The sequence below is a fragment of the Cyanistes caeruleus genome, chromosome 17 (genome assembly GCF_971803275.1).
Source record: "Cyanistes caeruleus chromosome 17, bCyaCae1.hap1.1, whole genome shotgun sequence".
NCBI classification, from domain to species: domain Eukaryota; kingdom Metazoa; phylum Chordata; class Aves; order Passeriformes; family Paridae; genus Cyanistes; species Cyanistes caeruleus.
In genome coordinates this window covers 16,621,155-16,644,090 of record NC_141717.1, presented here as the reverse complement: position 1 = coordinate 16,644,090, position 22,936 = coordinate 16,621,155, and the positions used below count along the sequence as shown (strand labels likewise).

At 44.4% G+C, this 22,936-nt stretch overlaps 1 long non-coding RNA gene across 1 annotated transcript in view; it reads left to right on the top strand.

The window, feature by feature from the left end:
• LOC111936213 (uncharacterized) overlaps positions 1–22,540 on the top strand; it is a 38,260-nt gene extending 15,720 nt beyond the window's left edge. Inside the window, exons 6-11 of the long non-coding RNA XR_015277286.1 lie at positions 12,661–13,059; positions 17,598–17,703; positions 18,840–19,065; positions 20,081–20,242; positions 20,513–20,802; positions 22,238–22,540. This is a non-coding gene — a long non-coding RNA (uncharacterized LOC111936213). The remainder of the gene's footprint in view (positions 1–12,660; positions 13,060–17,597; positions 17,704–18,839; positions 19,066–20,080; positions 20,243–20,512; positions 20,803–22,237) is intronic.
• The last annotated feature ends 396 nt before the right edge of the window (positions 22,541–22,936 follow it).

Here is a 22,936-nt window from a genome sequence, read left to right as displayed (position 1 = left end):
ATAGTAACATCTCAGTGCTGTATTAATCTTGCTCTGTCAGTTTTACACAGCTTCTAAGCACTCAGGAATAGCAGCACTGTCAGGGTGTTGTGATTCATTTTTTTCACCCACTTGAAGTATGTATTGTTGTCATAATCTGGCACTTTGCACTGGGAACAAACTCCCCATGTGGACAGGGATTAGGGTCATTTTTCAAATGCTGCTGACTGTTAATTTGTACACTGTATGAAGGGAAAAGGTCTTGTTAGAACTCCATTGTAAACATTACTTCACCGGAGCATAGTGGGCATTTGTCTCCGATAGCCAGGGGTTGGTGACAGGCACACCAAGCATAACCTCTATGGCAGTATGTGCTCAGTGCTGCACGCACAGTTCTCATTAGTGCACCCAAAGCTGATCTGGTGAACGTCATCCAAATCCACTTGTTCAGCATCTGACTGTCTAATACCTGCTGGCTGCTCCCTCCATTCCACATTACAGTCCTCCAGAATTGTGCCAAAACCTGATCAGTGGGAAGTTCAGGTGTTTTCTTTAGCTGCAGTACACTTTTGGCTGGGTAAGAAAAGAGGTGGCAGATACTGAAGGGTTCAGAGCTCAGCCAGCAGCTCTCACAAGCTGACTGTCCTATTTGTTTCCAGACCATAGCAGCAAGTGGAATGGCTACTACTGCTGGGCCATCCTGAGCTGTGATGGGTCTTTGGTCTTCCTGCACAAATGGCAGAAAAGTAAAAAAGGAAAATTAGTCTCTCAGGGGAAAACAAATCAAACCAGCAACCTCTGCTACATCTCATGGCCTGCTTAAACACAGGTCTGGACTAGATAATTTGCTGCAACCATTTAGTGACCCATGCTTGTCCCATATTCATCTTATGAACTGGAAAAAGCTATTTGTCTGCCCACGTGTACTGATATTTGTCAAATCCACTGCTTTGAAAGCCCTAGATTTGAACTACTGGATATGCAGAGAGAGAAGCAAATAAAAGCTGGCTGTGATATGTGTGTTTCATCTGGGTAATATCCTGGTAAGGCCAGATTTATTACCTTTATGTCTTAAGGCTAGGCAAACCTCATGGGGTCAGCCATAAAGAAGAATGAGGCAGGAGAAGAGTTTGAAAAAGGAAATCCAGAAATCTTTGCCAGCAGAAGTGTCTTAGTTCTTTGCTTTCAGTTTCTACTTCAGGTCATGCTGTCAGGTCCACCATGGGTCTTGCTGTCCCTCTGTTTTGGTGCCAGGCTGCTGCCCACTGCCCTTGGCCCTGCTGCCTTGACTCTGGGGTGCTAGTGTGGTGCTTGTGGTGCCTATGGCTGCCATGGGTGACCACAGCACTCACCCTTATTCTCTGTTTTCCTTTTAGAATATAAGCTTCCTTATATCTGAAATTCGGTTACAGTTAAAAGCACAGGCTGATACCAAATTATCAATGACGGGAGCTATGCAAGTATCACCAATGAACCAGGGTTAATAGTAAAAGAAGACAAACACATGGTACACAGAGGGTGTTTAAAACCACAATACCTAGGACTATTTCTAAATCTAAAAAAAAAAAAAAAAAAAGTCACAATGAAATTGAAAAATTATTCATTTCCTTGTGTTAATTCTGACCAACTGGCCATGCCTAAAGAACTGTGATGTTATCTGCTATCTTCAGGGAGTCTGGTAGGGTAAGCAGAGCAGTAGAGCTCTGGTATCCCCTTGGTGTGGCAGGGTCTTTGGGATGGTAGACTGGGAGGGGGCCCTGCACCTCTGTATCTGTCTGCGTGCTGGCCTTGGTGTCCCGTGCTGGCCTCAGTGCTGCTGCATGGGGCAGACACAGCTGCGACCAGCGCAATGTGCAGGTCAGCAGCTGCTGCCATCCTGCCATGCTAGTCCTTCGTGTTTGAAGTAGGGGAAGAAACTGGAGCACATGAGGATCAAAAGCTTTGTGGCATCCAGTGCTTTTTGAGGGGAGCTTGGAGTGAAATCACAGAAATCTTCCAGAAGACGGTTTAATTTTTAATGATCTAGGACTATAATTTGTCTGTTTAATTCAACCTGAGTGACATAATAGCTTCCATTTGGACTTATTACCAGCAGAGCAGTCAGTCAGTTGGAAGCAGACCCAGGGCAGGGCATTTTGTCATTATTTTAAATTTTCTCTATCCAACAGATTTGAAGGTCTTGGAGAGACTGAAGCCATTGTAAAGGATACAGCATAAGAGAATAGGTCACACAGTGTGTTAAAGAATGAAAATTGATTCATTCTTTCCTCTGTTGAATAAGCAGCTATACTTTGCTCCCTGTGATCCATGAAATAAGTTGTCAGAGAAATAGAAAATGTGCCACATTTGAACTTCACTCATTGATTCTGCTCTGAATCAAGGTATAATATTGAAATGCAGTATGGTTGGTGAAGAATCTGCATCAGTGACATCAGCTAGGCCCAGCTTGCTTATCAGTTGTCTGGGCTATTTGTAATTAAATTATTCAGTGCTTTACAATGCTGGGACTCATTTACTTAGATCATGTGGTCAGAGCCAGCTAACAGGAGAAATTCCACAAAATCAACATTTGTTAGTTTTAAATAAAACCAAAGCCTGAAGAAAAGGCTCACAGTTCTATAATTTTATTTCCTTTAATCTGGACAAATAATTTGTAGGCAATTCAGAAAATCTTACAGTAGTCAGTGTAAGAATGGGTAGCAGAAAATTCTAGAATTTGGGATTATTAGCTGAAGCATGTCAGGCCAACTAATGCCTGCAATTTTGATAGACCTACTAGCTGTGAAATTATATGGAGGACATTCCCATTATTCCCTAAAAACTACACCTGGATTCATTTCTTGTAACAGAACACCTTCCTTTACATACCTATTCCCAAGTAAAAAAATTAACCTTGTTATGCTGTCCTCAGGTAGCATCCAGAGGACTGCCTGCAACTATGATTTACTATGTTAAGTCTGTTTTATCCATGCTGAAATTTCTTTTGCTTCTTTGGCAAGTTCTTAAAAGTATTATTAACTAAAACATTGTTTTTACTGTCTTTGCTTTATTTGCCTTAAAATTGTGATTAATAAAGATGGATTTTTATAATTAAGGTAGAAATGAGAAATATCCCCCTATATATAATTTAAAAATGTTGGAATTACAGGCATTATCTAACTTCTGTTTTAAATCACAGGAACAAACTGTTTCCCATTAGCAGCCCTAATTAAATCCATTTTTCTGTGAGTCTTTGGCAAATTCCATTTTAGTTAAGCTGTATTAAACTCTCTTTTATTTCCTCTTGCTTTTCAGAATTCTCTGTTTGAGATGAATATGGTTTGAATATGGTATGTGATGGCTCTGTAGATTCCAAAGAAATGACATGAACAAATGCATTGCTCTGGAAAGCTGGTATAAGAGCACTGCTGAAGATTTAGAAACATTTCAGCTACCAGACAGGCAGGAGCAGGACCATCCAGGCCTGCAGGGTTTATGTGTGATGCAAGAATGGGCAAACATTTGTGTAGTTAAGAGGTTGTGAGAAAAAGGGTGAAGGAGGCTTGCAAAAGGGGAGGAGAGGGGACATGCTAAAGCAAGCAGCATGCTCTTCACCCCAACACAGCACATTGGGGTGTTGCCCTCCTGAGCTCTGGGATACCACCAGCTGTGTCATTCTGGTGTTGTCCTACGCTTTGGGTGAGGAATAAGCAGTTGCAAAGGAGTGGAGAGAATTTCCAGAGGTTATCCAGCTCTGCTTTTCCTCAGTACTTGCCATCACATAGAGATGTGTTTTCTGCCATGTTTTGCATGTGGCCTGTAGCGTCTGTCTGGGTTGTTGTGTTGAACCTGTCTAGACTTGTTTTTGCACACAGGTCAGACTCTGGCCTGGTCCTGTGCACAGACAATTTTGTTTGGGTGATGCTCCCTGGTGACTTAACTGAGCAAGCAGTGAGCACACACCAGAGAACCCACTTGAAACAGCCACTCATTTTGTAGTCCCTGTGTTTGAAGATTAATGTACTTCCCCAAACTTACCTCAGTCCCAGAGCAATGGGACTGCCGTCCTCTAGCATCTCCATCACTCATTTACTGCAACAATTGGCTTCAGCCTTCGATTTCCTCTGTGGAGCATATTGGAAAGAGAGAGGCTGAGTTGTGAACATTAATAAGAATGAATAATAACAGCATGAGTTACACAAGCTTTAACAATCAAATGAATCAACAGTCAGGAGGGTTTCATTAATAAATACCTGCTGGAGTTAGATGACAAGGGAGCTAGTGCCAAAGGTGTGTGTATCAGTTAAAGGCACTAATCCAATGTGATCTGGATTCTTAGCCCCTTTGTTTATCTTATGGGTTCTATGCTCTTCTCCGTGACCTGTGCAGGGGCTAGGAGGAGCAGAGGAATAGGTGGAACAGACTGCATTGTCCTGTGTTGGGGTTACATGGCAAGGTTCTGGCAGTGGAGGGACTCTGACGAACTGTCTTCTAGGAGAAGATGACAGAAATCGCCCCCATGTTGGACAGAGACAGTTCTACCATTATAGATAGGAGTATATTCTTCATGACTCAGGGCAAAAATGTGTCCCTTTCAAAGTCACCAAAGTAAAAGCTGGGAAAGACCTCAGGTTACAGTACATTTCCCTCAAGACCAAGTGAGGGTTGCAGGGTAGGGCCATCTGGCTCATCTTATGCAGCTTTCTCTTTAGATAAGCTCAGTGTGGGATGGTTTATAACCTTTTATGCAGAGCAAATTCCTATGCCAAGAAGAGCATCCCTGGTCATTATGCTTTTACTAGAGCAATAGCAAAAGGAAAACACAGGCTTTCATCAGTCTGGTTTGAAGTCCAGTCTAAAGCAATTCTAATTTAGCTAGGGAGAGTTTGAGGGCCAACTAACATTCATTTCAGGGAAAGAGAAGGACAACTTTTGTAATTATGATTAAAGGAGCTATAAATGTCTTGTTCAGGTGTTCCTGTTACCATAAAAGCAGTACCTTTCTCTCTTTGGAATTTGCAGCAAAAATGTCATCTGCCTTTGTTGTCTGAACTGCTTGAAGTCAATTTTGTGAACTTCTCTGTTTTCAATAATAAACATTTTTTTTTGCTAGAAGCTTTGCCCCAAGGTACATGATGGTTATGGAAAGGAAAAATTGTTTCAAGAGAAATCACAGAGTTCAAGGGTAAAACAAAACTCACTACAGTCACAAGGAGTAAAACTAGGATCTGTTGTGCTGAGAATCTGTATAGAAATTAGGCTGCCTGTCAGGAAGAGATGCTTCTCTTATAAAGGCATGAGGTTTTACCTCAAAGACAGGGACTGTGAAGCTCATTCCAGCCTGTCATCTCATTGTTTCCTGCTGCTTTTATTTATTCAAGGGCCTCTGCTCCACTCTGAACCTTCACCACACTGCCATGCCTGGCATGTAAGAGTTCTTATGAGGCTCCACAGCACAGGCTAATTGCACAGCACACTGCACATGCTTGTGCTGAGCAGGCTTTAGCATGGCTGGGTTGGCCAGAACAAGCATGTTACACTGCAGGGTTACCCCTGTGTGACTGTGGAGGATATATCATAGTGACAGACCTAAGCCCTTTGCATACCTGTGTCCGTGAGGAATTGTGAGCATGTTTGGCACCTGCACAGCCTAGCACTTGCTGGTTCAGATGAGCTTTCACAGTACAGGATGAATGCAGATTGGTACTTGCTTTCTGACAAGCTGTTTTCTCTTACTGATTGTTGTCTTTCATCTTGAATCTGTGTTTTGGTATGCCTGTTGCCAAATTCCACTGAATACGCCACTTGGCATCAGAAGTGTCTTTATAAAGAGGACTGGGTGCTGGACTGAGCTTGAGCTCAGAGCTCTCTATCTTATCCCTCCGTAGGATGAGCCTACGGCAAATCCTCTTTGCCTTTCCAGGTTTCAGAGACTGTGGAGAGATGGTGTAGAAAAACCTGTAAAGTACCATGTGATGGTTTGTCTTTGTAGGAGTGCTGTTTCTGAGATCAAAGATGAGACCCAGTGGTCTCATTTTTGCCCTTGATCATACATGGGTATCCTTATTTCTTGAGGACCACCGTGACTCCTTCAAATTGCTCCTTTAAGTCAAGTCCTGTTGCTCTGCTTCATAACAAAGTCCACCTGACAGCTGATATTTAAACAGCTTATACAAGATGAAAGTGCTTCTTCTTCTGTGGTAAAGCACTGGCCAGTGCCATTTGAGTGCCATGGTGGCAGGTGATCCCAGCATGTGCAAGGGCACTGTGCCTACAGCACTGTCAGCTTGGGTTTTGTTATTTTAACCCTGCAGTTGCTCTGACCTCACAGGCTGGACAGCTAGGTGCACTTACCCAGGTGGATCTGTGATCAGAAAATGCATGAATGCTGCTGGTGTGTGTCCTACAGCAGCAGAAGTTCCAAGCTCTGGATGGAGCCAATTTGCAGAGTGCTGACCAGTCACTGCCATTGGGCCTTCTTGTTCCTTCTTGTTCCTCTTCCCTGGTGGGTCAGGCTGTGAGGTGCATGTCCAGGCTGGCTGTGACTACAGTGCCTTACACTGTGTCTGAGGCTCTGCTGCAGATGGAGATGATATGGAGATGGGTGGAGAGGATATCCTTGCTCTGTCCCTCCCTAACTTACCAGCTGCGTACAGCTGCTTCTTCCTGTTTCAGGTGTGGGTAACTTGATCCACACCAACACTAATGCTGTATGCAAAGGCTGACAGATTGCAAAAATTGTTTTGTAAATGAAATAATAATAATTATAACAGTAATATATATATATATATAGTAATAATTATAATAGTAATAATTTATTAATTCAACTAGAAATACAGCCTGTTCAGTCTGTTTTGTAACTTGCATTTGCTCTTCTGGTGTGATGAGCTGGCACCAGCATTACCATTACCATTGGCTCTGTGGTGTGCCTTGATGGACAATTATAAGGGCTCTAAGGGCAGGTTACAGCCCTGCTGCTCTGGCATTGTACAGGCTGTGTTCTGTCACACTGTATTAACAATGGTGACTCCCTTAGCTTCATTGTCTAAGAGAGCAAAGTTTATTATTCTTCGTCTTCTTTTATACACATGTTTGAGAAGGTCCAAGAGGTAAAACTCATTGGTTATTAAAGCAACACATCATCATCATCGTTGGTTAAGTGGAATATCACCCCTTGGCTAAACAACACCTGCAGATCGTTGTCCTTTATCAAGGATTATTTGGATTCTTTCTTATGCTTTCTCAGGCCAGAATGAGAAGCCTGTGTGACTTAGTTTCACACAGGCTGTGTTTCCTGCTTGCTTTTGCATTTAGCATCCACAGTGTTCCAAACATATCTGGGCACTTATTGCTGTCTCGTGGTAATGGGTCTGCTATGTCTTGCTCTAGAAGCAGTTTGTTGGGTTTCACTCTTCACATCCAGTCTACTTTGTAATCTTCTCAAGATCATCGTGAAGAGATCTTCACTCTTTTTCCAGGGCATTTTTGGAATCTTGACTGGTATAGTCCCTGTGGATTGGTAATGCAACAGAAGATCACTGGGGAAAGCCAAATCTGTTCCTGGCTCACAAGAATACAAAGTCATGGAGCACCCCTGGAATGCATAGTTTCAATTAAAAGTGACCAATGCAGATATGAATTATTAAATCTTCTAGCATGGGGCTGCCATAATGAAGTGTCACATAATTCACAAAATTAATTCCTATTAAAAAAACCCTAAGATTAAAAGCAAAGAGGATTCTAAAATGATGGGAACTAAGAGGAATATCTGTATCACAGAAAAGGAAGGAACAAAATCTTGTGCTGTGTATGAACTGGACTCTTCCGGGATTTTGGGGAAGCCTGAACTCAAGGAGATAATGTTGTGATGAGGTAATGATGCTTCATTGCCAGGTTTATTTTTTCTTCTTTATCAATCCTGGTATAACCAATTATGTTGAAGCAGAAGTGACCTTGCTTGAACAGGTAATCTTTGTCATTTGAGTGTGCCACTGCCACAAGTCACTGGAATGACATTTAACAGCTCCTTAATATGTGGAACATCTGTTCTTTGTTTTTGCAATCATCAATGATCTTCCTCGTTATCTTCCCTTACCAGTGCCTACCTGAGCCTTCCATACCTGGGAGAACATTTTAACTTTTTCACTTCTGGCTAGATGGGGTTCTGAAACTGCTGACAAAATAAAAAACAATCAAATCTATAAATTATCTGATATCCAGTTAGAACTGGTGTGTGAGAATTAACTAATGGTAGTGGTACAGGCTAACAACAACACTGTTTCTCCTTTGGAATTAGAATAGCAGGGATGGTAATATCATAAATTATACCTTCAGTTTTGCTTTTAAGTGGGACTGTCCTTTGCTTTACAAACAGTCGGATCAAAACCCCTCCAAGCTGCACACATTGGAGTCTTTTAAAACATTCTAAACGATAGGAGAGCCCTCAGTGATCATCTTGTGAAGCTGTGCCATGAACAGAACTTGCTGTCTGCATGAGTAGGTGCTCACAGCAGCAGCACACCATGTTTTTGGACACTGTTTTAGGAGATCTGGGGGCAGGGATGAGGTACCAGAGGCCTCAGAGGGCCATGAGCTCTGGCTATGCCATACTGAAGGGCAGCCCCAGTACTGTCTGCCTGGGCACTTCCACAGCTTGTGTCAGGGACATTGTCATGGGCAGAATGTGCCTCCAGTGACAGAAGAGCCATATTTGGCTTAGGATGCCATGGAAATATGATATGGCTGTTCCCCATGAGAGTTGGGATATCTGCATATAATTTGTTGATTGAACTTGAGCAAAGCTCTTCTTTCCTCTTCCATGCTGTCTGCTTTTGCAGGCAGATACCAGTCTGGCTTCTCCCTTCTGGGCATGGAGGACAATTACTGATCTGCCTTCAGTTCACATCTGCCTTTTAGGCTGCTTGGTCCTGTGGTATAATCACAACAATGCTAGAATAATGCTTTAAACTAAGTAATTTTTATGGGAACACACATAGTATAAAAGGTCTGAATGTCTCTGCACACCTACACTATCTGTGGCTATTACCCAGTAAAGTTGTCAGAAGTGTCACAAGTCCTTGAACAGTATCTTCCCAAGTTTAAACAGAGGAAAAAATTGCCTCACAATTAATTTGTCATAAAAATAATAAAAATAGGATCAATACAAACTGACTGAATGAATCAGGCTTTGTGGCCACAGATGCTGGCTGTGTGAGGGCAGCCACTGGCTGTGTACATCACTTCTGCAGACCTGGTGAGAACCCTCAGCTGCTACTGACTGCTGTGATGCCAGCATGCATTGTCTTTTCCAAGAATTTGACTTTATTCTGAAGAAGAGCAAGAGTCCAGGGTTTTTCCAATGGCCCCCAGGCCAGGGATTACCAGACATGCCTGTTCTCTGCTTCCTGCACAGTGAGAAGTGTTGGCACAACAGCAAACCTGGAACACTGAGCAGAGTTTGCTGTGCTACACTGGTGTTCTCCTGTCTGTAATGGTTGTAGCACCCTTCTCCACCCAGCAATTCTAGGCTTCCTCATTTTTACAGTTCTTTTGGGGCAGTTCTTGGCCCCAAAAGGAGCTGTAGAAAGTACTTTAGTTTCTCTGTAGTGATTAGGAACACAGTGCTTTCTTTGTGACATACTTCATTCACATGCTTCTTAGGCTCCTGCACAGTGAGCCTTTTTTATTCCTCTTCTCACAGTGTAAGTTCCACAATGTTCCATTTAATGGATGTTTATAATGTATTTAGGTTGAAAGGTAAGCAGCTTAAATGCTTTACTTTCTAACATCCCTGTCCTGTTAGAGCCATCTCTCACTCACTCTCAATAGCACATTTTGTTAAATGAACATGTTTAGATCAAGAGTTTTTCTCTCCTTCAAATATTTATAGTGATGACTTGTGATGTAATCAATATGGTTTGCAGAATCTCATCCTGCTCCATCACATCTTTATTCTTCAGAATGATGTTTGCTGCAGTGTTATAGCTAGGACTGACAAGATAAAGCTGAATTAAAACAAATTGCACATTATCTGCTTCCATCTTGTTGCTGGGATTACAAAAGAGACCAAATGAAATTCTGTCATAGAGGAGCCCTTCTTCCTGCTCCCAAGCAGAGGGATGGTGGCTGCTGAGGCAGACTGAGAGCAGTTCCGACATAACTCCTGGCTGTGCTGACACAGGGCTCCTCTTCCCTCACCCCTACCAGATAACCACAGGGCTCTGTGCCAGGCTTCCAGATCCACTCCATCTTGCCTCTGTGCTAGATCCCGAGCACATCTTTACCACTTCTCTTCAGTTTTGGCTCAGCCAGCTCCTGTGAGATCCCCAGTGTTCAGCCATCATCATGGGACACGAAGCAGCATAACCTGAGCCACCCTGCTCCTACTGCACACCCCAAGAGGGGCACCCACAGCTACCTGATTTCTTTGTATCCTGCAAGGAGGAACACTTTCAGGGAACTACGTTCATAATGGAGTTTCTTCCTCTCCGTCACAGCCAACTGTGAGAGTTTTCATTGGCCCAAAGAGTGCTGGTTGTCCAGTCCCCGCAGGAGATGCTAACAGAATCCCTTTTTTGTCAGTCTGAACACTGGCTGTCTGCTCCATCTGGCCTGCATCTCAAAGTCCAAGTGTTTGGTGCTGCAGGTCTGCTGGGACCCTGTCTCTTGTCAGCACACACTGGAAGGATTTTGTTTTAAGACTTTGAGAAAGCAGGCAGCATGTGAACAAAGTGCTGTTCAATACGGATATGTGTACACTGAACTAAGAGAAAACGGGAACCCTTCATGTAGTGAGAGATAAAACACAGTCTTTTCAGGAAGCCACATGCTCATGTGGTTGATGAGGGGTGAGAGTATCCTGCCACAGAGCTGCCCAACTCGGGGTTCAGCACAAAATCTTTGTGAAGTGTATAGTAACATCCATATGGTTCCTTTGTGCCATGGAGGTATCTGACACTGTCTCAGGTACAGCGGGATGTTCTTTTGAGCATAGAAACTGCTCTGAAGAATAATATGCTATCACTGCTCTGGATGGATCTGCCAGAAATTGCCATTTCTTGTTCTTTGCTGGAAGGTGTCTTCACTTGTTTTGTTGTATGAGGTTGGTATATTTAAGTTCATGTGATGAGAATCCTCTTGATTTCCTCAAGAGGGCATTGCAGGGAGTTCTAGCTTAGGTGCCAAAGACCTTCCCACTCTTGCTGCTGCTCCTACCAAAGAGGAAAAAAAACGATTTCTCAAAAATAAGTCAGATTGACCTGTAAGTGGAGAGGATACCTTGGTAGATGGCAAGGGAGATAAAAAAAAAAGATCAACATTGGGAATACTATAGGCAAAATCCCACCTGATTTCTGTCTACTTTAAAGGCAGTTCTGTCTACTTTGCTGGGACTCTGTCTCTGCACAACTCTCTGCCTCAGCCTGTGAGTGCTGAACTGGGGACTCCTCTCCCCCAAGGAATGGTGACTACTCTGAGCTACTTGACACACCCCTAGAAAGATGTTAAAAGACATTTAGCTAGCCATTAGCGAAGAGTAATTTTCAAACACTCTAGGAAATAAAATTCTACAGATTTTGAAGATACTAAGTCCTGGGTCATTATTACCTGGTATTAGGAATTATGTCTTCCCAGTTCTGTACAGAAAACTCAGGCACATACTGGTAGGTGGAAGGAACATCAGTCCTGTGTAGCATTAGTGCCTCGGTTTCCTGGGCATAGTGGAGCCGGGAAAGACTCTTCCTCCTTCTTTCTAGGGATGATCTCCAATCCCATCATTTCTGAAATGCTTTTTAACTGCTGAAGGGACAGTCTTCTGGGGCAAGCCCCTGAGCAGTGTCTTCCTGGGTAAAGGACTATGGTGAGGTCTGCCAGCACCCAGCCCTGAACAGTCCCAGGCCCTACCTAGGACAGAGGTCCATGGCAGCGGAGCCAGGCACGTGCCACTCTCCTGGCATCCTTCAGAAACACACAGAACCTCGGGAAGAACAGGGGCAGCCAGCCCCCTTATGGATGCACCTGCAGTACTATTTCATTCTAGTAAGGATGCTGAGAATAAATGTAGGGCTCAAAAGTACCAGTTGGAACCACAGTAGTAATGAATGCTGCATCATAAATGCAGCAGCAAAGCTGATGTGGTTCCTGTTAGACAACACAGCTGTATATCCCCTTTCATGGAGCACTGCAGGTTCCCTCCCCATCCAGTCAAGAGAGCTTGATCTGCTTTGAAAGCCTGCATTTTTTCCCAGAATATCAAGGGTCTGGTTCTTTTGGGCCCAACTGCAAATCCAGGAGCCTTTGTGTGTATTCCACAGGGCTCTGTCCCTGCAAACAGACTCCTTTGGTTTCCAAGTGAGTCAAGCCCAGGACTTGTTCTGTGCTCTCTCCCTTTGTATTTGTATCACTGTTCTATTACATACAGCAGGGTGCTGCAAAGAGGAGATGAAAAGAAGCTTGGAAGTCTGCTTCTATGAATGTGTGAATTTATTTTTAAACCTCTTGAATTATTTACTTTGTCTGTTTTTTATTAACAGGTGAATATGTTTGTGACTTGTTGTCTTTCCCAAGGTACCACTTGAATGAAGCAAATTAATTACTTGTAGAGTAAATGAAGCTGATGGAGTCAAGTTTCAGCTTTGCTGAAATTTCAGAAAGAAAGTAATGTTTTATAAATTAAATGCTGATTTGTGTGCTTTCTTTTTAAAGAAGGCTTGGCATCTGGAAAGGCAGCAGGAAGAGAAACCAAACATACTGAATGATGGAAACCTGTCTTTAAGGATATACTCCATCAGTGATCAGTACACAGCTGTGAGAGATCTGTGCAGCAGCCCATCAGCTGGATGTTGAGTGTAACAGGCTCCAGCAGCACCCCAACGCCTTTGGCAGGAATTGGCTTCAGTGGCAAATTGCTGGTCTCTGGCAGGAGTTGCTGCTTTGACCTGACAGGGTGGTTAGACTGGTTGCTCCTCTCTGCGACAGCACGTCTTGTGTTCTACCAGAAAAACCTCATTCTTCTTCAGAGTGGTGTAGATTCTGGTCCAATGGGAGCTGAACTGACAGGATCCTGGGCTGCCAGGCATTGCCATCGGGAGTGAAGAGAACTAGGTGAGCCTTTGTTCTGCTTTGCTGTTCTCTCTGAGACTTTAGTGAGCTTTTCAGGTACTCCCTCCTGAACGTTGGGCTGATCTTAGAATAACTCCTGTGGTGTGAGTTGTCTTAGGAGCACAGCACCTAGCTGGATTGGTGCAGTGGGAAGAGACAGTGGCTCTGGCTTTGGCTGGACTCTCATGAGGGCAGGAGATGTCCTGCAGGTTCCCAGCAGACAGGCCAGTTGTGAAAACAGTGACTGCTTGCCAGCCCTCAGGCAGCTAACATGGAAAGGGTCATTTTAACTTTGCATCCGTCAAGCCCAGTTTCTGTCTCTGGAATGACAACACATATGTAGTGCTTTGCAAGAAAGCAGTTCCGGCTAGCCTCCACTGCTGCTGACAAGCAGTGGTGCTCTGTGCATCTTAGCTGAGATCTTATCTGTTTTAAGCTTGCTCTTCTGATTTTTTTGGGCTGCAGTATTTAAAGTCCAAGTTCTTAGGTCACGGATTCCCAGCTGTTGTGTTTAAATTTGATGGAGATGACCCTGGGAACAGAGGGAGTAGCTCTGTTCACAGAGGGTGAAACATTCTGAGCTGAGTTGGGTGCATTGCAGTGGAATCCAGGTATCGTCTGTGTCATTGTGTCCTCTTTGAACAAGCAGACTGTAGTGTGCCTTGAGCAAATTGATTATTCTGGGCCTTGTTCTGAGAAGCAATGACCACTGGGTGCCCTGTTATATTTTAGCTCATGTATATATGAAACACAGTGATCTCATGTTTTGTGTAGCTTAAGGCTCCTATCTGATAATGGAATATAAAATTGTTAATGATTTGGAAGTAGAAAGGGTTAACTCTAAATAATAATAAAATGTAAAAATGCAGAATAGAAATTTTACTCTAATTTTTATGGATTTTGCACCGTTTTGTCTCCTTCCCTGAAAGACCTAGTATAACTCAATGAGAAAATTACATTCAGATCTTGTGGGCTGATCTGCCATGACTGAACTGAAATTAGGGGAAATGTACAAAGTAGGTTTATAGAAGCTGGATGGATGGATGGATGGATGGATGGATGGATGGATGGATGGATGGGTGGATGGCTGCAGGAGAAGACATTTGGTGTCTGGGCTCTACTGTCTCTTGAACAGGCCAGGGATGGGACAGCAGGCAGGACACAGGTGCTTGTGGCCACAGTGCTGCAATGATGGTCCTGGGGAGCTGAGTGCCCTGTGGCCTCTGCCTGCTGTCTGTGCCCCAGGATGCTTGCTGACAATGACTGGGAGGGAGCAGCTCCTCAGGCAGCTTCTTGATCAGAGGGTGGGTTTCATTTTAGATGTGCTGTTGGTTTGTTGATAGCAACTTTACCTGCCCAGGTCTGCTCAGCATCCAGTGAGAGACTTTGCCATCTAACCCAGAACCACAGGCAGTGCTTTTGTCCCCCTCCTTAATCTTGCTTGAGGTGTTTGCTGAGCTCCAGAACTTCGTGGAACTCCCATGAGCACTTTTACAACCAAGCTGTGGCTTTGCCTGACCTACACGTTGTTCAGAGCACCATAGAAGGCTCCTCCTGTATGCAGACACAGTGCTCTTCCTCCCTCTCGTGCCACACACAGATAGAAAAGTCTTCTCAAAACTTGAGGCAGTCTTAGCTCCTGTTTCTTTGAGAACAGAGGGAGTGAAGGGAATAGGTAGGTGTGTCTCTGCCCATGCAGGGCCCTTGGGAGGGCCTTCTGAGTGAGAAGGACCACTGACACTCAGCCTGCAGCACAAGCAGCCCTTGCAAGGCATGTGCCAGAGCACAGCCGGTCTGGTGCTGCAGCATGAGCTCTTGGGGCTGTGAGCACCAAAGGACCAGGGTTGTTAGTGCTGACAATCCAGACATGACTAAGCCATTTTGATGAAAGAAATGGAATCTGACATTTTGCTATTTAATTGTTCCTTGTTCCTTGCAAATTTAAAAAAAAAGTTAAATTGGCTTTTTTGAAAAAAAACCAAACTGTGTAAAAGGTTTGCTGAGAAGAAATGAGTGGCCCCTGAAGCATGACAGGCATCTTCATGATCATAGCTACCTAACAAGTCTTCAAGGTTTAATGCAGAGGGGGCTGGACTGAAAAGCAAATGTCTCTGCAGCTCTAGCTTTGCCTTGAGGCACTTGGGGATAGAAATGTGCAGTAGGAGGGGGAGGAGGTTTTGAGGTCTGAGCATACCTCAGCCCTGAGCTGTGCTGTCCTGGCATGAGTTGGCTGAGGCAGGACTGTGACACCTGTGGCCACTGAGCTCTTGGATCCTGGGGCTTTTCTCAGCACTTTTGTTTTGTTCAGGTGGAAGCTGCAGAGCCTGGTGGTTCTTCTCAGGCTCTTTGCACCTTTAGCTTTACTCCTAAAGCCTGGTATGTTCTGGCGTAGCTGGGATATCAGCTGCACTTTGCCAGTGAAAGCATGTTCTGGTTTCTTTGGAGGACTTTATTTGCAAAGACCCTGAGATCCATCAGCAAATGATTGTAAGGAAAATGCCTTTCATCATTCAGGTTAAAGAACATGACAAAGCCTTGGAGACAACACTTCACTCAGGAATTAAATTGCAGGAGTCATCTGGTGTCAAATACGTTTCATTTAATAGGCTACTCAAAGTTTCTGTAGAAATCAATATCACTTTCTTCTGCAATTGATAGCTCAAGACACTCAAAATGGCATTTTTCACATAAGGTTTATTTAATTTTAGGAGGAAGAATCCCTCCTATACTTTCTACTTGGCCCACGCAACTCTCCAAGGTTAACAGTCTGCAGATTTGGAAACCTGCCCTGCACTTACTCAGGGGGACAGTGTGAGGTCACTAACATAGACTTGCCAGTCTCAAGTGCAGCAAGGATGCCATTGTCAAAGGGCTGTATCAGAAGTGTGTTCACAGCTCACTGAAGGAAACAGGGACAAGTAATTTTGTTTCTTCTTACTGGTGAGCTTGGCAGGACAAAACACCTCATTATATTTATCTTAGTAGAAGTGGACTTGCTGTGGAGGTAGGGGTCTGTGGGCTGTGAAGACTGGAGATCTGACAGCAGTGCTTCTGTGTCCAGTATAGGTGAATCATGAAATTTCTGCCTCCCTTAAGAGCATGGGACACCTTTGCTCTGTGTTTTTTATTTCAATCTGATGGTATCCCATGAGGAAGAGAAGAGACTTTGTCAACTCCCTGCACCATCTCCCTGGAGAAGGAGCTCCTTTTCCCAGACTTTCTTTGGTCACACTGCCATCTGCTCTTCTGCTGTACTGTCCCCTGAGGTGCTGGTTCTGCTCTCCACATCTGTTTATAGTGCTGGCAGAGCCCCTGTGATTGTACATCCAGCAAGGGCAGATTACTGCTAGGCTGCTCAAGTGCCATGAAGAGACATTTAGCTCTAGGAAAGGACAAGTTCACCTTCTATCTAACATCCTTAATGCTTGTAATTCCTACAAGCAGTAATATTGATTCCTGGATCTATGCTGACTATAACAAAAATGGACAGCAGCTGGTAGGAGGAATTTCCCAGCCCTGTGCTATTGGGTTCCCTGAAGATGCACTGAGTGATTTGTATATTCTCAGCAGCTGCAACCCAGTAAAGACAGAGACTTGTGACCTGCATGCGATCAGGTACATTCTGGCTGCAGGTTCTGTGGCAGAAGCTGAGTGGGGAAGTGACTTTACACCATCAGTGCTCTCCAGTCTTGTGTTGTAGCCCAGTGCCAGAGACCCATGTGCTGTGAGATGACTTCATGTTTCCCATCTTTTCAGAGCTACAGAACTTTCAATAATATAAAGTTGATTTTTATTGGAACATGTTTCTAATACTAACCTAAACCAAGGGCCTGGGCTGTAGCTTGCCCATCCAATAAACAAGGGTAAATGTAACCAGTACTAGCTGAGAAAGGAGATCTGGCAGTAAACAGAGTGTTATTGAAGAATTTTCAGTGATGCTGTTATTTGTCTCTGACAAATTAAAAATGGAAATATCTGCAAGGCACAATGGGAAGAAAATACTTCAGAAGAGGTTTTATCAGGTGTCAGAGGTAATAGTCCTGTGGAGATAGTCTTCTGGTGGTCTGCAAAGTATTATAATGCTAGATGATGGCATTCAGAGAGCCAACGTCAGCATTTGTATACATTGTGCCACGGATGGTGTGTTTTTTAATCATGCTTTCCTCTAAGAGTCTGTGTTGTCTCATCCTCTGTCAGTAAATATGAAGTGTTTCTTGCAAATGAGGAGAGAGTTCAGCCTTCAGTGCTTCTGGTGGGAGAGAAGATATAGTGACCATCTCCCTGTGCCTTCCCCAGGCTGATGTGGTTTTGGCTGGACATTTTAAATAATGGACCAAAGCCAAGTACAGGAAAACTCCTACCACATAACCCAGTGCTCTTGCTCCCTGTGGCATACCTAGGAAACACCTCTTAGGGTCGCTGCCCTGAGCAGGCTGAGCTGGTGGGAGCAGGTGATGCAAATGAAATACTCTGTCTCCTGCTGTCAGGCATGTGGTGGACATGTCTGTTATTGAAAGGAGTATTCATGCTTTGTAATGCAGATGTATCTCTCCTGGAGATGATCTGTAATGCATCAGAGAAGAATACACTGGGGGAGGTGTGGAAGAGGTACAAGACTTCTGCTGTTCCAGACTTTTCCTTAAGAAGGTGAGTTCCAGGATTTACAAACAAAAGGTGAAGATGAACCTTTTGTAAATGGTAGCACTGCTTTGAAGCTGCAGGCTGAGCAGATGCTGCAAGCACAGCCACTGCTCTCATGAGATGTGGGTTTTAATTCACCTCCGTTTATGTCATCTGTTCCCTGTGTGCTGATATGACACTGTAAAACACATTCTGTTCCCGAGGTGCCTGTGGACCAAATGAGCTTCTGTTGCAGCTCACGCTGCTCATGTCTTGCTCATCCTGTCACAGGGTGTTGGGCAGTACCAGCTGTGGCCAGGCTGAACCAGACATTCTCCAAATCAGTTCCACAAAGCTGTCATCTGAGGAAACTCTTGGTTGTCCAGGTCCATGTTTTAACACCTCCTGTAGTGCATGGTGTGGGGGTCATCAGGGAAGTTAACAACAAATTTTCGAGAAAAGGAGCCTTTCTGGGGGTTCATCCTTCCTTCCTGTGTGAGGAAGCTGGCTGCAGTGATGCCTCTGTGGAAATCCCCTTGCATGGGGAACAAATGGCATGCTCTGAGGACTTTGGTGTGTTTGTGCTAGAGCTGGCATTGGGGGTGACACATGAGGTCCTCAAGTCAGGCTTGGCTCTGATACCTTGCTGAATGCCAGCCAACTCCTTGGATGGAGGAGGAAAAACTTGGGGAGCAGGCAGGAAGGCAAGCTCCCTGGTGGCCCTTGCAGAGGTTTTGTTGTTTGAAGCCCTGAGCAGAGTGCTGCAGAAATAAGTTTTCCAGCTCTAGGGTAAACATTAAGCCTGGAGACAGATGTAGTTGTGAGAACAGAGCTTCTCCTCCAGAGCTGTATTAAGAATCTCCTGTGGGACTCCAAGGAGCCTGCAGAGGGGAGCTGGAGTGCCTTGTGGGCTCACTATAGCTAATTTTTTTGGCATGATTTGTAGTTACTGTAGGGCCCTTGAATCTGCTTATTGCCCCAGGGGTATGTCTTGTACCACTTGGGTTGAAAGACTGTTGCTCATGAGCACATGAGCATCTGTAGGCTGCATCTATAGCACCAGGCTTCTTGGTTCTGAATAAGAGAAGAAAGCCAAAGGCTCTCACTTTTGTGCTTGTGGTGAACAGAAATGATATTTTGTTGAATTACCTCTAATTCTCCAGCATCCATGACTCATGGACCAAAGGGCCAGTGAAAGGGTAGCACGAGCTTGTATTCCAGAGAAATGCTGCAGGGTGTCTCAGGCTGGCTGGGCTAGAGCTCTGACCCTCATCTCTAGGACCACAGTCCTCTACACTAGTTACGTTCCCCTGGACAAATCCAGTGAGATGTAGACGAACCTGCGCTAAATACAGTTTCTGTAGTCCTTGGCACTTTAGCAGAAAAAAGGTAACCAACATAGTTTATTAAATGTCTTAACAGTTCTTGTTCAGTCATGTTAATCCATATGTGACCATTTATTTCCAATATGATTATACTGGAGGGAAGTGGCAGAGTTTGATGCAGCCAGTTCTTTCAGCTGCTCAAAGCCAGGTCTAGAACTTGGTGCTTAACATGCTGCTGCAGTACAGACACTTCCTTTAAGCATCAAGAAAGAGACATGGATTGGCTTTTTCTTTCTTCAAAAAATGACATTTTGAAGTAGGTTAAGTCTACTACTTTTCCACATTTTCTCAGAGAGAGATTTTGTCTGGCTGGTGTACGTGCTTTTCATGAAAAATTATTTATGCGCTCCTCCATCTCCAGTCTAGCCTTCTTGATGTAACAATAGTAGATCTGGAGGAATGACCAAGGTTAGTTTTATGGTCTCACTTCAGATGTAGTGCCAAGTTATTCAGCGCTTCGTTTTGTTAGTGCCTGAACCAAAGAGCAATTTATCTCAGCAACGTCCTTCAGATTATACCTATATACCATGATACCAATAAGGCATGCACCTGGCTGCTCCAGTCTCAGAAGAAATCAATGTTTCGTTTCAAAGATGTCAGTTCTTTCTTCTCTCTCCTTCTGCCATTCTTATGAAGAAAAGCTTTTTTAGGATACATGGGAAGAAATACAGAAAGATTGTGGAAAAACCTCCTTTGCTTCAGCTATGCATACTGTTCAATTATGAATCCTAAAGAAACTCGCTGAAGGCACAGTTGTCTGGGCTTAAATGGTCAATATATGTGAATGAGAAGGGGTAGGCCCTTTGTTGGGGTCCTTTCCAGGTGATGGGCCTAGACTGCTGCAGTCTTATAGGGATGTGTCCAGTGTGACCACATCATTGCTGTCTTTACTGGGAAAATGCAGAGATATAGCTCAGTTCCTTGCTCACACCCAGTTATCTATCCTGGCACCAGTGTAACTATAATACATACTTTATTGCTTGTCAATATTTTAACCTTTTTGACATATTATCCCCTAGGGCAACTGAGCAGCCTTAATAATATAGCTGATAATTATCCTCCTGGTGAAGAAAGTTATCTCTAGGGTCCTGTATAAATCACATGGAAAACATGATGGATTTCAGTGGCTGGCCATCACAAAAATGGGAAGAGGCACAGATTGTGACAGCTTAATGGAGAAGGTAATAAAACCAACAATAAAGTAATTTATAGTATAGGCAATGATTTTCAGACCTTTCTATTTGTTTTCATGCTAATAGAAGATAAATGCCATATTAGAAACAAGACCTGAAATTTCTATTAAAAATATTTAAGAAATGTCATTAAATATCAGCAATTCCCAGTGCAAGAAGTAGCAGCATGGGTCTTAATTACCTGTCTTAATTACCAATATGAGGTTCTTAGAATCAAAGTGTCCTTGTGGTCAGCAACTATCCCTCACTTTTCTACAGAGTGAGATGTGTGGTGCCTCAGTGGGAGGAAGCCTCTAGGCCACTAGAGGAAAGCAGGACAGCAATCCTGCCATGGATCCTGAGCTGGGTACATCATGGCTGTTACATAAGGCTGCAGGTTTCCTAAGAAATCCAAGCTGTCATTATAAGCAGAGAACAAGACTTCAGCACAGATATGAGAAATCCCTGCAGCAGTACTGGAGTGGTGAGAAAGAGAGGGTGCAGTACAGTGTGGACAAAGGTCTGAGATACACTCTCCAGAAACACATGAAGGACAGGTGTTGTCACCTGTAAGTTGCCTGTTCTTATTACTGGTGGTCCTTTGGATTGCATGCTATGAAAGTGAATGTGTGCAGTCTCAACTTTTATACTCCCCACGAGCTAAAGGTCTGGGAGAGTGAGTGAGTAAGCCAGCCAGCCAGCCAGCCCTGGTTGGAGTGAGCAGGAGTGTTCTGGGGAATGGCTGCAGCTCCCTGGGTGAGCCCAGTGTAACCAGCACCTGAGAGCAGTGCTTGTTGCTGAGTGGTTGCTGGGGCTGAACAGATGGAGGCTGGTGTGCTGCTTCCCAGCAAAGTGGGGTGCTTGTCCTGTGCACTGGCTGCTGTCAGAGACAGCGCTGCCATGCCTGGGAGGGCAGGAAGAGCTCTCCTCACTGAGCAGCCTGACCTGGGCTGGCCTGGCTCTGGAGGGTGTCCTCAGCAGTGATTAGTGTGAGGATGCAGGCTGGGGAAGGGGTGGGAAAGGGAGAGTGGTGGAAATTGTATTTGTGCCTATGCTTAACATCCTTAGTTCATTCTCTTGCATTTCTTCTAAACAAGCACTCTGAGGTCTCAGCCTCAGTGCCTCTAATCTAGCAAGTGCCTTACGGATCAAGTCTTGCCATTTGGTCCCCTGAGCTGCCTTGGGTTGCACAAAAGGAATAAATTACTCCTTATACTTTAAAGAGTAAGGATGTTTTTAGTACATGTAGACCCATATGATAAATACAGAGGCACAGGTGGGATGAGAATAGCAAAAAGCAGAGGGATAATTAACAGCTGGAACAGCACAAACCAGTTCCCAAGCCCAAGCCCTGGAGGAACACAATACATTCATCATGCTGCTCTCTGGGCTGATGCTACAGCTCTGGGGTGTGAGGTATTGAATTACAGTCTCTAGAAAATATTGTTTGGGGAATGTGGAGGAGAGCTGGTAAACAATGTGCTGGAAGGTGACAGATATGTTTGCAGCTTCATATAGGGCTATCACAATAAAAAGAGCCATGCGGGGTTTTCCCATCTCTGCCTGTCTGTCAGGCCTGGCAGCAGGCAGACTGCCAGGCTTCAGTGGGGGATGGCAGACCCAGCAGCCAGCGGGCTTGCTTTCTTCTGATGCCTGTTTTTTTTAAAATATTTTACTGTGTGAAACACTAACAATGGCTGACTAATCTCAAACTTAATGGAACAGCATCTGTGATTCAGCTGCTGTGGAAAACAACATATAGAGGGCTCTTAACACTGGGTTTGGACTTAGTCTGGCCTGGACACCCCTTCTGGGCTCTCCTACCCTCAGTGTGATTGCTCTGGAGGATGGCACAGAGGCTCCCAGCTCAGAGATGCTGCCCACACAATCAGGGCATAGCTAGTGTATCACGAGCTGCACCACAGCCACACAGAGGTGGGGAAGGTAAAGACAGATATAATCTGCTTTGTAAGATGCTTTCTTTTCTACCTCCTTTCTTCGCAGGAAGCCACTCACAAGACTTTGATCTAGGATGACGCTTCATTCCTACAAACTTGTGACAAGTGATGGCAGTGACCCTGAGTCGAGCTCAAGGCGTGTTCAGGGGCTGCCTCCTCTGGAGTGTCCTGCATTACCTCCTCAGTGGCCCGAGTGCAGGGCATGCCTTCAAGCCAGCAGTAAAGCACACTCCAAGATAAGGAAGGGGGAATACTGTGTTCTCTCTCCAATGTCACATTCCCCTGGCAGCACAAACTAGGTTCTTGCTTATTTCATTGATTAAATGGGGGACTCCCACATCTGCAGTAACCAGAGGTGTATGTGCACAGGGGATAAACGTGGGATTAATGGTCAGATTCTGTTTGTGAAATGATGAAAGGGGAAGTTTTAAGGTGATCTACCTGTTAAAAAAAAAACAAACACAAGAATCAAAAAGAAAGAAAAAGACACACAGAGTCTGTTACATGGGAAAGTCTGCAGCAGCATTATGCTGCTTCTAGAGGGATTTTCCTGCACATGGAGAGAGTAGTCCCAGCAGTATGGGAGAACATGGATGTCGGGTAAGTATGCATCACATGCTTTCTGCAGAAGATGTGGTATTTAAGGTTATTCCATCCCTGCCAATGTGCCACCCCCATGGGGTATGCATGATGACAGGTATGGCAAAAGAAATACTGCTCAAGAAATCCTGACTGCATGGGAGGT